Genomic DNA, 18,729 nt, shown 5'->3' with positions numbered 1-18,729 from the left:
CCGTCAGGCCAATCTTCACTGTATTTCTTTATCAAAGCCATCACAAATGATACAACTTAGAAAGTGCTATAACACACTTTCCGTTTTCATAATGTGATATGTGAAGTGTATTCAATTTTCTCAATGAATTTAAGTTGAAGCTTTATTAGCTATTTTGTGGGAATCCTAAGTGGACCTTATAGCTCTTGTTTTTGTGCAAGAACAATTAGAAAACCTCAAACACATACGAGAGCAGAACTCACAGGAAGTCACTTAGAATGGAGTGCAGCAAAGCGGAAAGATGTTCTGTTGGCAACGACGTTAACTTGCAGATGTTAAACAAGACTTGTGAGTGTGCGAGTGCCTGTGTGCATGTTTGGGTGTGTAAGCGTGCATGCACTTGACCATGACAAGTGGAGGCTGTGGGCAAAGAGTGCAGCTTTAAGTGTGAATCAGAGACACAAGATAATCAGGATATACTGTATGTTTCTTAGGGTTGCCATATCAAAACACCACAAAATGGATGAATTAGCAGAAATTTTCTCATAGTTCTGGAATCTAGAAGTACAAAGTCAATATCAGCAGACACATGCTTTCTCTGGAATAATCCATCCTTTTCTCTTCTAGCTTCTGGTGTTTGCTAGCAATCCTTGGCATTCTTTGTCTTGTAGATTCATCACCCCATCACATGGCCATCTTCTCCCAGGGCATTTTATATCATCTTTCTGCTGTGTGTAACTATCTCTGTGTTCAAATTACCCCCCCCCCTCCTTTTTAAGGCTGGCTAGTACAGGGATCGAACCCTGAACCTGGGTGTTATCAGCACCATGCTCTAACCAACTGAGCTAACCAGCCAGCCCTAATTTCCTTTTTTTTTTGTAACAACACTGATCATATTTGATTAGGCCCCACACTAATGACCTCATTTTAAATTAATTACTTCTGTAAAGACCATTTTTCTAAATAAGGTTACATGTTGAGATACTGAAGGTTAGGATTTCAACATATCTTTTTTAGGGGATACAATTCAACCCATACACTTACATATTGCCCCTTAAAAAGAAGTCTAGTCTAGAGATTAACTCCCAATTCTTCTGGTTTCACTGCTCACTATTGTTTCTTTAGTATCCAGTACGCAGGATCTTCAAATTCTGTCTGTTTTATTTTTGACAGCTGGCTATATCAAGTAATATTTTAGCAAGGGTAATGTGTGGGTGGGATTATACCCAAATTCTCTTCCTGTTTGAGTTTTATGATTTTTCCACAATAAAGACAGATTATTTTGAGGAATAAATTAGGGTGTCAGCATGATTTCTACCAAAATCATAATAGCAAATTTTTTTCTTTCAGTGTAGAAAAGAGTCCAAGAGAAAATGGTGGTGGTTTTCTCTTTCATTTGATGAAAGGACTGAGGCCCCTTGAGGTTAAGTGACTACACCAAGGTCACACATTTAGAGTCAGTGCCAGAAAAAAAACAAAAAACAAAAAACAAATGATTAATGTAGATCAAGCAAATGTCATTGCATACACTCCCTGTGTTCAGTTAAATTCTAGAATCTACACTTATTTTTACAATCTCTTTTGAACTCGACTCTCAGAAGTACTAAGTTTAGAAGTAAGTCAGGCCCTCCTCCAACCTCACTCTCTTATCAAAGACTCTTCCCTTCCACTATCCTTTGCAAATACCACATGCTTCTCACATAAAAAACAAAACAGAACAGTGACCTTACCAGAATTGAGAAATGAAAATATCAAAACGCAGTTTGAGAATATTACTGCTTTAATGTAAAGGATATCTCTTGGCAGAATTTTGACTTGGATTTCCACTAAAATTGGGAGCATTGAGTGAATCTGTGTGAACCATGTTAGGTTCATGTGGGATATGGAAAAATATCAGAATCAGAGTGGATACCTCTGCATTTAAATCTTTGGTCTGCCTCATGCTACCTGTGTAATTTTGGAAATGCCACGGATCATCAATCAGTTTTCTCATAGGTAAGAGGAAAAAAATCACCACTTTTAATTCATAGTATTGGTGTTCTAACTATAAGTTGATATCGAGTAATCCATAAATGTTTATGTGTTCATTTATGTTTTTGGAAATACTTCAAGAAATCATTATTTTATCTTGATGCTTCTCTGTGCAGATGACATTCAGATAGACCTATGTTAAATTCTAACTCTTTCTGTTAATAGCTATGTAACCTTGGGCATATTTCCCTAATTTTTTGCTGCCTTCCTGCCTGAAAAAAGTAGGCAGAATAATTATAACTACATTGCAGGGATATTGTGAGGTTTACTTGCAAGAATCCATATAAAGTGCTTGATGTGGAATCCTATCACTTAGCAAGTGTTTCATTTGTGATAGTTACTAATGTCATCGTTATTTTTATGTAGAGTTTGTCTACTTTTAAAATTTTTATTTTATTCAAGGTATTTTTTCCCCAAAGCTCTAAATGATTTCAATCACTTTCTCTTATATTCCATAAACAAAAGACTAAAAGTGATTTCTTAAGAAGTTTTATGATTAAAACTTTTGGTTGGGCAGAGAAAGTCTATTGTGTGCTGAAAAACTATTTCGATTCTGTTCTCACATCACATCCTACTTAACTGTTGTTATCAGGTATTAAGCAGAGCTGAATGGAGAATAGACTGTGTAATTATTACACAAGGAAGAAAGTTCTATATCCTGTATGCTATTATTCTTGACCTGAGGCATCCCTTTTAGGATTCCTATGCCTAGGACCCTCAGGGCCTTCTATGGACTGTATGTTTGTGCCCTTCCGAATTCCTATCTTCCAACCTTAATCCCCAATGTGATTGTATTTGAAATGGGTCCTTTGGGAGGTAATTTGATCATGAGGGTGGACTTCTCTTGATGGAATTAGCATCTCTATAAGAAGACATAGGAGAGATCTTGCCTCCTCTCTCTGTGTTCTCTGTCTTGTAAGGGAGAAGATGGCCTTCTGCAAACCCAGAAAGAGGACCCTTAGTAGACATCAAATCTGCCAGCACCTTGATCTTAGACTTCCCAGCCTTCAGAGCCGTGAGAAGTAAATTTCTGGTAAGCCACCCAGTCTATGGTAATTGTTATAGTAGCAGAACAAAGACAGGGCCTCTTATTTTTTCATCTTTAAAATAATGATCATGATGATGATAATAATAATAATAATAAAACTACTAATATTATTATCTTACAGGATAATTAAATAATATTTGTGATAATTAAAAGACATACAAGCTGTAACAAAATAACACAGTTGTCTGTAAACTAGCTACCAAAAAGATACCTCCTTGAGTAGTAATATATCACAATTATGACAAAGAGGAGGAGGAGGAAGAGAAGAAGAAAAAATGTATATTAATCAGGGCCTTTTGTCCAGACACAGAGCTTATCTGGTGCCTTCAAATATGTGTTTATTCAGTTTTTGCAACAATGTGGGTGTTATGATTACTAATACCTAGCATCTGGGAAAAGTGGAGCATAGGGCAGGGAAAATCACCTAAGGCCACATTCTTGGTCAATAGGGATTTGGATTCTGTCTACCTCTTTCAAGACAGCAGACTGAGCACAGAAGTACTTCTCCACTTTTTTGAAGTCCCAAATGCAAGTTAAATGTATGATGAGATACCTTTTTTTTTTTTTTTCCACATATCGTTTAGCAAAATAAAGGCATTTTCTTAGATTATAGATAAATATATACTTTGGGGTGGGCAATTTGATAATCTCTTTTAGAATTAAAATGTGTAAGCTGTTTGATCCAACAGTCTTACTTTAAGAATATCCATTTAAAAAATAAGCATATATTAATTTAATTATTTTCATCATAACAAATTTAAGTTTGTCTGGCTCAATTATCTCTGTTTTTCCCTCTAAACCATGTTATCTTATTATCCCTTTGATTATGGTATCCCCTGTGTCTCTCTATAATTTCTACAAATGAACCAGTTGAGCTTAACAGTAAATGAATTATAGTATAACTTTCTCCATTTTAATCAAAGAGGATCCTTCCTGATTACTCAGGGATTTTGCAGATTTAATTATTTCATCAGGTCCTTTTTTCTACTTGAGGTAGTAATGTGGTTTTCTCCTAAGTTAACTGCACTTTCTTTGAACTCATGGACTTATGTACTCTCAAATTAGGGTTGCCAGATTTAGAAAGTAAAAATATTTGATGCCCAGTTAAATTTGAATTTTAGATTAACAACGAATAATTTTTTAGTATAAGAATGCTTAGCGCAATGTTTGGGACATACTTATGCTAAAAAAATGTTATTTATGTAAAATTCAAGTTTATTTAGGCATTCTGTATTTTATCTGGCAACTCTCTCAAACACACACCAGGTTTGGCAGCCTTTGTTGTAGTGATTGCTTTATCCAGAAATATCAGTAAAAAGCAAACTCTGGTATATTACTATGAAAATTCCTTTCTATCTTGCACATCAACTAAAATGTTATATCGTGTGTTAGTTTTCTAAAGACATTAGAAGTTATAGAATATGTCTGCTATACTCATGGGGTGGTTGGGGAAAATTATACCCTTTTTATAGATGGAGTGAGTGTTGTTAGCATTGAGTAGCTTACTCATTGCTATACATTTGATAGGTTGAAAATCAGAGTCTAACCTTGGTCTTCTGCCTTCTATATCAAAATTCTACTTTCCTGAAGGAAACCTAAATCCTGTGGTATAAGCACCCTCAAAATTTATCAATAAAGTTGTATTAATTAGTATTCTTCACTGCAAACAACAACCAACTCTGACTTAGGCACAGGATGATCTATTGAGAAATTATTGAGAGTTCAGAGAATTGGCAGACAAGACTTTGGAATGGAAAATGCCCAATTACTTTTCAAAAGGTGAAGTGAGAGTCAGGAAACCTAACATCTTGTAGTTGAAACAAGCTGGTCCAGTGCCACAGCCACTCTGATCTCTGCCTGCTTTGTATTCTGCTTTGTACCTCAGTCTCGGGATTCAGATGCCCCAGAAAACCTGACTGCTTGGCTAACATTAGGCCATATATTCCCTCCTATCTGTACTAGAAAGGGGGTTCTAAACTTCTAAGCTTCTGAAGTTGAAACTATTTCCCTCCATGTCTATATACTAATATGATAGAGAAGAGAGCATTCTACTGTAGAAATCAGGGCAGGAAAATGGATGCTTGGTGGAAAAACAATCAGTAATCATCTACTAAATATTTAAGCATATATCTTATTTGCACTTTTATATCTTTTCCTAACTTGTTTTCCCATTTTCTTATCAACAAGGGGCAAAGCCCTGCAGAATGGAGGAAGCAATAGTAATCCTGAGAACTGAATCAGTTTATCCAGCCCTGAGAAGTCATCTTTAACATTAGGAGTCTTTCTCTGTGTGATGATTCTTTCTTGTAGTTGGTTTATTCTTTGTCTTCAAGAACTTAACCTTCCCTTAATCTCCCTTCTATAAGCTCTATCAACAGAGAAACTGAAACCAGATTCAGAGATGGTACATATTATCCCAGTCTAAGATTTTCTAGGTGAAAGCTCCCTGCCTTTTTTGACAGGAATTTATAATTACTATCACTGAGATGAGAAGCTTTTAACTTGGAGTGCATGAAATAGGTTTTAAAGAGTCAGAAAAATCCTTGTAACTTATTACAATTTTTGAGTAAGGTTTTGTTTGCATATTCCTATAGAAAGAATCCACAGTTCTAAAAATGTATATTCTCAAAGGGATCTATTAAGGAAAATAGGGTTCAATGACATAAGTAGAACCAGGCACATTAAATGCCTTTGCCAATTTCAAATAACTCTTTAGTAACAGAATCAAGACGTCTGGTTTCCAATATGGTTCAAGAAATTATTTGAGTTTTTTGTCAATTATGCATGTATATTTAAAGGCAAAAACCCAAAAGTCCTCTCTTCTTATTAAATATGTCTTTCATTCTGGGAGCGCCACAGTGTCATTGTCATCTTGACCTCACTCCTCATTTTCTGGTGATCCTGTCAGAGAACCTACTAGACAAGCAGATAACCGGGATCAAACCTTCCCCAATTATATCTTTGGAGAAGTGACATAAGTCACTAGTAAAATACATTGTCTGAAGATACAAGTATATTGTTCTTTATGGCTCCCTGATATTTCCCACTTCTTCTATTCTCACGAGACTTAGGTAGGTTTTCTTCTCATGTCTTGATTGACTGGGGGTCTCAAATGCAAGATCTGAATAACCAGAGGGAGCCTTACTTGTATTTTAGGTGGAGGGAATCCGATATATGTCCTTTCTAGCAGGCTAATAGCAGATTGCCTGTGGTGCTTTAAGAATGTAAAGGCTTTTATCTTTTGAAAAAACTTCTAGCTTTAAAACATTACTTGTCTTAGTTCGTTTGGGCTGCCGTAACAAAATACCATAGACTGGATAACCTATAAACAATAGAAATTTATTTCTCACAGCTCTGGAATCTGGAAAGATCAAGGTCAAGGCACTGGCATATTTGGTGTCTGGTGAGGACACACTTCCTCATAAATGACCATCTTCTTGCTAAACTTCACATGGTAAAAGGGACAAAGGAGCTCTCTGAGGCCTCTTTTTAAGGGCATTAGCATCATTTATGATGGCTCTGCCTTCATGACTAATCATCTCCCAAAGGTCCCACGTCCTAATACATCACCTTAGGGGTTAGGATTTTGATGTATGAGTTGGGGGGTGGGGCACAGATATTCAATCTATAGCATTACTCAACACTTTGACAAGATTTTCTAGAAAACAAAACCTGAGGCAAGGATTAATGATGTAACATTTTATCAGGGAAATGCCAACCCAGGGGGTTGAGGGTCAAGAGGAAGAGAAGTGAGCAAGGAAGGATGTCAGGGAATATGAAGTGATAGGTTATCACACTGGCTGCCACTTTATGCCAAGCCACTAAGGGACACAGCAGGTCCTCAGCAGTTGCACTTGCTGGGCAGATGGGACTCCTCCAGGTAGGTTGTGTGAACAAACCATGGCATAGTCCATCAGAGAGAGGAAGCGAGGGAATGTATCTGCCCAGATACTTTCTATCTCCTGTTTCTCATGGATAGATTTTGCCCCATGGGGAGTTAATGCCCCCCACACTCTTTGGACCCACTAGCGGCTGTTGTCCAGATGGCAGACCCAATCACTTGATGTAACTTTCATCCAGGTCTAGAAGGGATGGGAAGGCACCAAACACAAGGTGTGGACAGAGTTCTGGCCGTGAAGTACAGGCTGAGCTGGAGCCGCAGTGCTCTCAGAGCAAGGCTGGAAGAGTCACCCAGGCAGGGAAGTGGCTGAATAAGCGCAGGAGGTGGCCAGAGCCAAGGGAATTTGAGCAGGTGCACATGGTCTGTGTTTGATACCACAGTATTTGAGGCTTGTTTCTGCTCCGAGCTGTTTGTGGAATGCTGAGAGAGGTATTTTCTCTCTGGGTCTCAGAATCTATCTGTAGAATGAGGGAAATAATGAGAGTTTTATGATCTAAAACTTTATGATTGCAAACAACAACAGTGAAACAGTTTGAATTTAGGATTTATTCTCTTCCCCACCCCCAATTAAAAAAAAAAAAAAAAGTTCCAGGGACGATCTGTGGGCAACACCCATTCAAATTGCTGCAGGATTAAATGTTTATCTTTAATGTAACACTGAATATCTGTCATCTGATTATAATGGCACAGTTTTAAATCTTTAATATGTAATAATGCAGGAAAATGCACTGAAACATTTAGAACAATTGTAAACAGTACAAGTTCAAATAGATGTTTCTTTTGCTGTGGAAGAAATCATTTAATAGAATATTCAGCTCATCAGAATATTCTGATTCAGCTAATTAATTAAAATTGCTAAGGGCTGGCCCTGTGGCTCACTCGGGAGAGTGTGGTGCTGGTAACACCAAGGCTATGGGTTCGAATCCTATATAGGGATGGCTGGTGCACTCACTGGCTGAGTGTGGTGCAGACAACACCGTGCTGAGGGTTGCGATCCTTTTACCGGTCAAAAAAAAAAAAAAAAAAAAACCTGTTAATATTTGGAAGAAATATATTGCAATAATGCATTGTTGGAAGAATTTTGGTGTGTAAACAGATAAAATTGAGCCTTCTCCTGGCTTGACATAATGCATTTATACCAAAAAGGACATTATTCTTACTCTTTGGCATGATTTGATATACATTTCCTGAGAAATGCAAAGCAGAAAAGTAACTTACAAGAAGTGTCTCTTATGTTAAATTGTCTATACTCCCTCGCACAGGGAGAGAAGTTTAAAGTGGGATGTAGATGAAAGGAGCATCTGTCTTCAACAGAATCTCACACACAAACTCTGATTCCCATAGGTTTGAGAAACACATCTAGCCTGTAGAACTGTTTCCTGTTACTTCCATTTTTAACTTTTCCATTGTGAGCTTCTACTTCAGAGACTTGTTTTCTTTTTAATTGGGCTTTGTCTGCTGTTATATACCTGTCAGGTAGCAAATGTTGTCTCATAATTCTCAGACACTGATTAAATGCTAACCAATTCATTATCATCTCAGAGGCAATTTAAAGCCTTAAAAGTTGGATTTTTGTTCACACATACCTGTCGGAAAGGGGTTGTCTATGTTGGAGGATCTATGTCCCCCTCCGAGAGTTAGTATAATGCCGTGGTAAAGGGCACAGGCTCTGGAGTTGGAATTCCAACTCAGAGGAATTTCAATTCATTCATTCACTTATTCCACAAATTTTTATTGAGTTGCTACTATGTCCTAGGCACTGTTGTAGGTGCTGAGATGTAATAGAGAAAAAAAAACAACTGCCCTCTCATATCTTCTCTTTTAATGAAGGAGATAACAATAAACAAGATAAATTAATCAAATACTATATTATATCATGGTAAGTGCTAAGGAGAAAAAAAATTAAAAGTTAGAGGGATAGAAAAGTTGAAATTTTAGGATAGCCTGGGAAGGTCTCACTGAGAGGGGACTTGTTCAGGAGCAAATGCATGTGTTGTGTTGCTTAGTTTGTGTAACATTTTTGCAGATTTTACAGTAGTGCGTCTTTATGGGAACTCTCTGCTGGGGCCTCTGGCAGCATTTGGAAGGGCCTTGTAAAAGTGGGAATCTTAACTTCCTGTGCTCCGTGGTGAATGAACACCTAAATCTGACACTTATTACCTGGGTGACTTTGGCTAAGTAACTTAGACTAAGAAATTTTCTCAACTGTGAAATGGAGATAATTAAAGTATTAAATGCTAAATTCTTAAACTCTTAAACGTATTCTTATATGTCCTGTAGGTTTTGCCTGCTTGCTTGCTTATTTGGTTTTTTGTTTACGAAATATTTATGTACTCACCATCACTTCTTAAAAGCAAATTGACTATTTATTTATTATTTATTTAATTGCTAAGGCTGTTTATGTGTTCACCATGATATATTTTCTTAAAGGAGGATGCTAGTTAACAAAAAAATATCCTGATTTAGCTGAGTTTTTAAGTTATACTCAAGGCTGTAAAAAAGGGGAAAAAAATGACATGTTTTAAGTATCTATTTCATAGATATTTTCAGTAGATTTATTTAAACTCCAAACACACTAGGAGCATGTAAGGGAAATATTACTATACTCATCTTTTAGATGGAGACAGAGAGGCTCAGAAAGATTAGGTGAACTGCCCAGTCACCCAGGTCCCACTGAACTGGGATTCAGTCACAGGCATGTGTACCTAAAAGTTTATGCTGTTTCCATGAAGTCTGAAAATCTTCTGAAGAAATTAATTATTCATAAAGTGAAGGTCGTATTCTTATCACTCAGTCTTGACCTCAAAGAAATTAATTAGCAAAACAAGCATGATATTTACATATTTGTACCTGGTACATTAAGGACTGAGGAGCAGAGGAAATTAGCAAAGATAAGAGGAAAGCTAAATTTGATTTTCAGCCTGCGTTATTGTTAGTAGGTTCAATAAGAGCAAACAGGCTAAGAGTATTTGCTGAAGAACACTTAGGGATGAAAACCATAAAATCCACCCAGGGCTCTTTACAAAATCACTGTTCTCTCATGAGTCTACACTTCAGTCTAGGAGGCTCCCCTGAGAGCTGGAGCCTGTAAGCCTAAAAGAAGACCCTGCTCCTGGGATCAGCCTTTCTACTGCAAAAAGCCCTCTCCTCCTTCAGCAGCTGCTCCAAATCTCCTCATTCCAGCTGGGGATCCGTCTGTTTTCTAATTTCTAATGCCAGCCTTGTCCTGTGGGAGCCACTCAAGCTAGACATGATCTTGTTGACTATACCTGAGTATACCTGGCCTGGCTCTGTTCTTATTAACATGGTGATTAGATTTTTTTTTTTTTGAGGCTGGTGGCTGAGAATTACCAGCACTAAAATTTTGCTGTTTTAAAGTAATAAAAAGTTTTTGTTCAAGAAGATTATGAGAAAAAAATGTTAGGTTGCTTAACTCACCTTTTCTAATAATTTGTTTTTATGACTTCCTATCTCTCCAACCCTCAAGCCCAATCTAGAACCCGATATAAATGAATTAAAATAAGTTCAACAGCGAAGGAAATAATTATTGAAGAGACCATGAACTCTGTCAATAAATGTCCATGTACTTTGCTAGATAGAAGAGGTCATTCATAAAGACATATTTTATAAATAAAGGAGCAAATTGAAATTACTGAATATACTGCCAGGAGGGAAACATGAAAATTGTGATTTTCCTGGTCAAAAGAGGGAGAACAAAGGAAAATCTAAAAGGTAAGCTACAGAATCTGAAAAGCAGACCTACATCTCAAGATCCTCAAGGTTTATGATCACATTTAAACAGGAAAACACATGTTAATAACATTCCTTCTGAGTCATCAGTAAGAACTTTGACTACAAGTTCAGATATTTGGAGATGAGAAAATGGTTGTATTATATTTAAAAACATTTTCATATGAAAACAGGAACACAACTGCCTCTTTAAGCATGTCAACCCTGGCCACCTGAAGAATCCATTGTCTTCTCCCAGCAGCAGTAACGAGCATGAACTTGAAGTCAGAGTAACTCGGGCTTGAATCCCAGCTCACATAGCTATGAGTATTGAGGAATGGTAGACACAATCATTATGGTTGTTACTACATTCAAGAATGACTTATGTATTTATATAAATAGAAAATGTCCATTTATAAAGGTGGGGGCTGGAGAAGCTTACTTAACAATCAGAATTATCTCACTAAGGAAAAGAAGGGCAAATCATGTGTATTTTGGTTTTATCAATTATACAATGAGAACAAAAGTGCTTTTACAATGATATTGTTGTAATAATTAAATGGGTGTTATTTAATGTATAGCGAAGGCATGGCCTGTTCATTCCCTTCCTTTCTTCTCTTGTTTCCTCTATTCCTCTGGCTGTTGAGGTTATTTAGTACAAACCCTGACTCAGGCCCTTTGCCTTTCAGTCCAGTGATCGTACTCCAGCATACTCTGGTCTGGGGTTTTCATGATTCTGCCAGAGCAGCTTTTTTTGTTATTATTATTATTACTATTCTGGTTTGTTATTATTTTGGCTACTATTATTATTATTATTTTGGTTTGTTTGTTTTTATATAACATCTCACCACCTCTGTTGTTCCACAGCTGTCAGCAAATCAATTCTGGATCTTATTCCTTTGCCCTGATGGGTCTTTCGGGTAAGTGACACACTTAGACCATTAATGACAGAAACATAAGTATTTGCACCAGCGAATAACAGGACCGTCTTCTCCCATTTAAAGAGAAACCGATCTGGCAGCAGATAGTGGTGGCTGAGAGGTTGGGAGACTGGCCAGTTAACTAAAATTTAATTCAGAAAATGATCAATTTATAAAGTGGCCAATTAACCCAATTAGAGATATTCTTCAATGTTCAATTTCACTAGGGCCTTGCTGTTGCCAGGACATTTTTCAGACCATCATTGCTGACTTTTGCAATGCCCATTATTTCATTTGGACATGGATGGACAGTGTCTTAAAGGCTATGCATCTCTTACAGATTTATACCCTGCCTGAGTGCTGTGTCTGTACTAGCCCTAACTCTGTACCTCCTTTGTTTGAGAGTTTTTGGCAAATTGATCATATGTTAATATTTACCAAATTGTCTTTCAGTGAATTATGTTTTGATGAATTGATGAAGATCTAAGAGTTTGTGTTTGACATTGACTTCTGGGTTCTGTTCTCCAGCTTCACCACTTGCCAGCTGGATAACCACGGCAAGTGAACCGTTCTGACCTTCAATCTCTGCTTCCATAAAATAGGGACAATGAAAGTATCATTACATAAGGTTGTGGGGATCAGTAAGGTATCCCATGTAATGCACTGAACATAGTGAAAAACATAGTAAAACCTCCAAACAATGACATGTCATTATCATGCAACTTTCATACCACCACAGTCTACTCTTTGCTTCTATTGAGAACAGATGTAGGCAGGGGTTAAACTTCCATTTTTTTTGCACCTACTACGTGCAAAGCTCTGTGTTAGGAGTTATGAATAGGTTACTTCACTTGATTCTTACAAAAAGCATTAACACGATATGCCAACAGAAATGAGAAAATTCAGTCTGAGTTACCTACAGAAATGCTCAGTCTTTCACAGATAATCCAAGGAGAAGCTGAGATTTGAATCCTTGTCTAATTCTAAAACTCCATTAATGCATCATGTTCTGACTACTAGATATCAGCTCTTATTTACTGTTTATCATCAATAAACTTGTCCCTTACTACTTATCGATTACCTTTGATTTTTTAAAAACACCGGCTCCCATTTATTCACATCATGGTTATTTAAATCAGAATGAATTTAACAAATGATGTGAACATTTAATGCTCTAATAGTGTTCCTCTTTATCACTTTCGAAAATTTGTTATGAATGTAATAATGCTCTAGAGTAATATACACACACACACACACACACACATATATATGTGTATATATATATATATATATATATATATATTTGGAAAAAAGTATCATTCGTAGATTCATATGTGCATGCTGAAAGGAAGGCAGGTGGATAGGGGACACATACTATAACAGTGACAACCGGAAAAAATGGGAAAGATGATATGGTGGCATCGTCCTGTATGTGCAGAGTATAGTCGTTGGCAATTAACAGTTTATAGACATTTAACTCATTTAATCCTTTGAGGATGGAAGAGGAGAAATGATTAGCCTCATTCTACAAATGAGAAAAGTCCATCTTAGAGAGGTTAAGTGATTTAACCAAGGTCATATGTTCAGTACATAGTAGAGCTGAGAACAGAGCTTAGGTCTTCCCAGGACAATTTTGTAACACTGGAGAAAAAATGATTAAGTGCTAAGGAGAAAAAGTGATTAAGTGCTAAGAAGAAAGATTATTACTGTAGCAGAGGCTCCGAGGTGTCTCAATATCAATTCTCTCTGCTTCTCTTAGAGATAGAACTTTTAATGGGAAAGCACATGACCTTCCAGAATACTGACAGTATCTGCTACCTCCCTCCAGCTGTGGTCAATTATCTTCTGAGAGCCTTTTCCTTATAAGAGAGCTAACACGCGCCCCTTGCCCTCTCTCCTCCTCTATCCTCTCACCCTTCCTGCAGCAGGAATGTGATGACTGTGGCTCCATCGTGGGCCATGCCCTTGAAGAGCACAGACTAAGAATGGTGAAGAGGGAAGCTAAAAGCATCCCGAGTCCCAGACAACTGGGGAGACACTATACCAGACCCATACGGTGCTTTTTTGGACATCTCTGTGGGAGAGAAAGGGACTTCCATTCAGTTATGCTGCTGTGATGTTGGGGTGTCTGCTGAAACAAAACCCAATCCTTGGTAATCCAGCACCTATTAGGAATTTTGTTCCTGAGATATAGACAATATATGAATCTGAAGACCAGAGAGTAGGGCCAAACAGAATCAACACCAGAGGACAGAGGACTGATTTAACCACCTTTGGTAAAGAAGCACATGTAGACAGGGGGAGCCTGACAGCATCAAAAACTGTGCCTGAGTGAAGGAGCTACGATCACTGGTGGAGTGAGCAGGTTTCCCATGTTGAGGTGACACTTAGAGACTCATAAAAACACACCCATATTGACCAGAAAACCCTTTTTCTGGAGGGTTTTGTGGCTCTACCCTTGTCGGAAAAGAGAGCTGCAGAGGAAGCTAGATTTGGGGGAAAATGATGTTCACTGTATGTTAGTTTCTCTTTTTCTCTTCTCAGTCCTTTATCACATTTAACAAGGGATTTCACATCAGGGACAACTGACCTGCAGGCACTCTGAGGAGTGCTGTCCTTAGCTGACATTCCATGCCTCTCCAAAACAGTTCTCTGAGCTTAGTCACAGGATCAGGAAATATCCCTGTCACCTATTTGCCCCAATTACAAAGATACACAGGAAGTGTATTTTTTTGCACCTTCTAGTGCTCAAAAACAATATCACATGCATCATCTCACTCTGTTATTCCACATATTTAATATGAGTCTTTTTTTTTTTTTTGTCTTTTTCCGTGTCCGGCAACGGATCGCAACCCTCAGTGTCGCCCCCGCACTGGACCGGGACCGGCAACGGGATCGCAACCCCCGGTGTTGCCCCCGCGCCTCGCTCAGCCAGTGAGCGGGAACCGGTCTGTATGTGGGATCCGAACCCTTGGCGGGAGTGCTGCCGCGCTTCCCAAGCGGCGCACTAGCGCAGTGCGCCACCGGGCCGGCCCATAATATGAGTCTTTTTTAAAATACATTTTTCTATTTTAGAATAGTTTTAGGTCTATAGTTGCAAAGATAATTTTCATAGTTTTCCCTATTATTATCATCTTAAATAAGAATAGTTCATTTGCGACAATAAATGAACTAATATTGACTCTTATTAACTAAAGTTTATATTTCATTCAAATTTCTCTAGTTTTCACCTTTGGCTCTATTTCTGTTCCAGGATCTTATTGAGGATACCACATTATATTTAGTCACCACGTTTATTTAGACTTCTCTCAGATGTGACAGTTTCTCAGATTTTCCTTGTTTTTGATGGCTTTGATGATTTTGAAGGGTTCTGGTCAGGTATTTTGTAGAACGTTCCCTAATTGGGATTGGTTTGATGTTTTTCTCATGATGACACTGGGGTTATGGGTTTTGGGGAGGAAAACTGCAGAAGCAAAGTGGCATTGCCATCGCATCGTACCGAGAGAATGTAGTATTGATGTGATTTGTCACTGACAATGACACCTTGATCCCCTGGATGATGTAACCTTTGTCAGGCTTCTACAATGTAGAGTTACTCAGACATTAATTTTTTAATGATTAGTTTTATACCCTGCATTCCTAAAATAAACTGAGGTACTTTTATATAAATATATGTACTATGATAGGACAGAAATAGGCAAGGCAAGGTGGACTGGGAAAAGGAAGACAGGAAAGAAAGAGACGGTGTAAGCCCAGTCTGCAGAGATGCCCGCCGAGCACGCAGCACCCTCACCAGTGATGCACGGCACATCTAGTAACAAGCTTCCTGGGAGCCAAAGCACAGAAGTGGAAATGGGATGTGTTAGGAGACGTCTGTGGTTTATAAATTTGGGGGACTGCCAAAATTTCTCATATTGGTCTTCTCAGAAGGATAATGTGATGTAGTGCTCAACATTTTAACATATTCCTATATTTACATCTCTTTCTCTCTCTCTCTCTCTCTCTCTTTCAACTATAATCTATCTATCTAGCAATATATCTATAGTAATCTTTTCATGTAAGCTAAAGACATGATAACTAAGAGGAGTTCAATATATGCCGTTCATTGAGGGGAGTCTATTGGGTCTGTTCATGTATTTCTTTAAATCTGGTTGATCCAAGGTTAAAATTGATGATGTTTTTTAGTAATGAAAACTGCTTATGTTTCAGACAATGTATATCAATACCTTTCCCTGTAAATGACCTTTTTAATAATGATTGGGTCTCTAGAGGTTTAGATTATATTTTCTGGCCAAACAAACAAAAAACAAAACACAAAAATAAACAAAACAAAAAAAAATGGAGTGAATAAATATCTATGGTGCTATGATATATTCTCAAAAGGAGGGCAAACTTTCTATTACTTATGAAAAGTAGCAACCCTAACTACAACACGTGGCTATTGAAAGTATTTTTCAGATGTAGGTACAATCTTAGAAAGGGGCATTAATGTACCCAGTGGTTTTTAGTCAAGAAGAGGCAAGGCCAGGACTCAAAAATTGATTCTCTGTCTCCAGAATTCTCTTTGGGGGATATTTGTATACTAGACCAGATCAGCAGATTTTATCTTGCCAATTATTTCAGTGGCGGATGCCTCAGCCAGAGCAGCTGTCCATTTTTGTTTTAATTTGGTTTCTCAAGGCATCATGGCCTCAGGACCCAAGCTTTGAGTCAGTCTGATCTGGGTTTGAATACAGGAATATTATTGTTCACTATTTTCTTTACCTATTTAGTATAGTGGCTTCCCTGTAATAAGAACTCAATACATTTGTGTTTATCACAGTCATTATTATTTTTATTTCTATTGCAGGTGCTCAAAACAAGTGTTGACTGATACACCAATGAATGAATGAATGAGTGAATGAATGAATGAATGAATTCACACTTTAACATTTCTCAGCTCTATGATATTCAGCTAAGCAAGGATAATAATATCTAAGCATCCACTGTGGGGAAGACTATGTGAGGTCATATTTGTAAAAGCACGTGGTACCTCATTTGACATATGATAAGGCAAATATAAGGACAAGAGCAAACTTGCCAGCTCACAGCATAAGCTCCATGTAGTTGAGGCACTGTATACATTCATCTTTAAGATTTAGTCCATTTTTAACACACATCAGTCTTTTAACCATATCTTTGCAAAGAAAAAGATAGATAAGGGCAGAAAAGGAAGTTGTAGGAAACATTCTAATTTCAGAACTGTTAAAACATGAAAATAAAAAAACATACTGCTCAGACACAGGCAAATATGAAAGTTTAAGACATATGAGTTTAATTACTGCACAGCAATTTTCTCAGGGACAGATTACCCTTGGACAAACAGACCTTGAGGTTTCAGCTCTAAGAGGTGAAAAAATTTCTGCTCTGCAGAGAAGTAGCAGTGCCTTTAAGGCCTTACCCAGTAATCAGCCCATCCCTGGGTACAGCATCAGGCACAAGAAGCACATATGCAAAGAGCTCCCTGAAGCTTCTTTTAAGAATTACTCTCAAGGGCATACACATACAACGTGGTCTATTTGTGCTAGATGTATGCAAAAGTCAGTGCCAAGTATGCAGTTTGCTTAATGACGGAATAAAGACCACTTAAATTAATGGATATTTGAAACCCATCCTTCCAATGCAATTATCAGAGCAAGAGATATTAATTATTCCCATTTCTTTGCCCCTCATCTCCCAACAGGCTGCTCCTTTGACTCCTGAATGCAACTATCTGCTTTGTTCCTAGTGAACTTAATTCATCAGGTGGGTCTGTTTCTAAGCTCTTAATGCCTCAAATATAACACTTCAATTAAATTGAGAAGACTAATTACTTAAAGTGACAAACAGAAGAATGCTAATTAACTAAAAAGTTCATTTCAGGGCACTTAAACTAGAGTAATGCAAAGTAAAGAGGTCATGATTTAATGTATTTGCTTGACTTGCTTTTGTAAAACACTGTTCTTCATTATAATAATGCCAAAAGAGCAAAAGCATGTTGCATTAACAAAGAATTAATGACTCTTGGTTACTGAGGAGAACCAATTTCTGTGTTTTTTATTCACAAAGTGTATAAGACTCATGATAGAGAATAAAGTTAATGATCTTGGATCTTACTCTTGTTATATATTTCCAGTATATCATATTGTTACTAATGTTCAGGCTAGGAAATCAAGCCTACTGAATTAAAAAAAAAAATTCCTGAAATCCTAATTGATTAAAACTCAATTATATAAATATTTAGATAATTTTCATTAAAGTTATACATTTGGTGTTTGTTTATAAACACCATGTGAGCTTGTTAAAAATATTCAACATTTGCTTTTTGCAATAGGGGATTTGAACTCAGTATATGATTCAAATAATGATAGAAGCCACCAATGAAACAAACAAAAAAATGCTATTGGCATAAGAATTAAAAGAGTCAAAAGAATCTTAGTCTACTATTATAATGTACACTTTATTTTTAATTTAACACAATATTTTGATAATAATCTGTAAGTATCAGGCTGCTTAGTATAGAACAATAGAGAAAATGAGGGGTTGTACCAGTTAAAGACAGCAAGTTTAGCTTAATGACATGCTTTCGATATTAAAAAAATATATTGAGATTCTATTTTAACAGAAAAGTTTGGCGCCTGGTAACGTGGTAGTGCTCAACAAGTATTTTCTGATTGAAATTGGGAATAATCACTATAGAGTCAGAGAACGGGGTAAAAAGGGCTTTGGAAGGTGTTACAGAATGGAAATAAACTCCAAATATATATTTAAACTATAAGAGGGAGTAATGTTCTACTGCAGGTGGTTGTTTCTACTGTCACAGTTACCAGCCACCAACTACTGTGTCAGCGTTAAATAGCTGAACCTTTCTGGACAATGCCTCTTTCTTTCCCCACATGCCCGCCCCAGCATTCTTTTTCATCAGTGTTATGGGCTGAATTGCATCCCCCAAAAATCATATGTTGAAGACTTAAACCCCAGTACCTCAGAATGTGACTGTATTTGGAGATAGGGTCTTTAAAGAATGAAGTTAAAATGAGACCATTAGGGTGGGGCCTAACCCAATTTGACTGATTTCTTTATAAGAGGAAATTCGTAAACAA

General features: G+C 37.3%; 1 non-coding gene across 1 annotated transcript; it reads right to left on the bottom strand.

Annotated features, from left to right (window-relative positions):
• Positions 1-760: 760 nt before the first annotated feature.
• TRNAI-GAU lies at positions 761-834 on the bottom strand. The gene has a single exon. It is a non-coding gene; the product is annotated as a tRNA-Ile (tRNA).
• Between the last annotated feature and the right edge of the window lie 17,895 nt (positions 835-18,729).

This window comes from Galeopterus variegatus, unplaced genomic scaffold, assembly GCF_000696425.1.
Source record: "Galeopterus variegatus unplaced genomic scaffold, G_variegatus-3.0.2 Scaffold6314, whole genome shotgun sequence".
In the NCBI taxonomy this organism is placed as follows: Eukaryota; Metazoa; Chordata; class Mammalia; order Dermoptera; family Cynocephalidae; genus Galeopterus; species Galeopterus variegatus.
The sequence above is the reverse complement of the archived record's forward strand: the minus strand, read 5'-3'. Positions and strand labels throughout refer to the sequence as shown.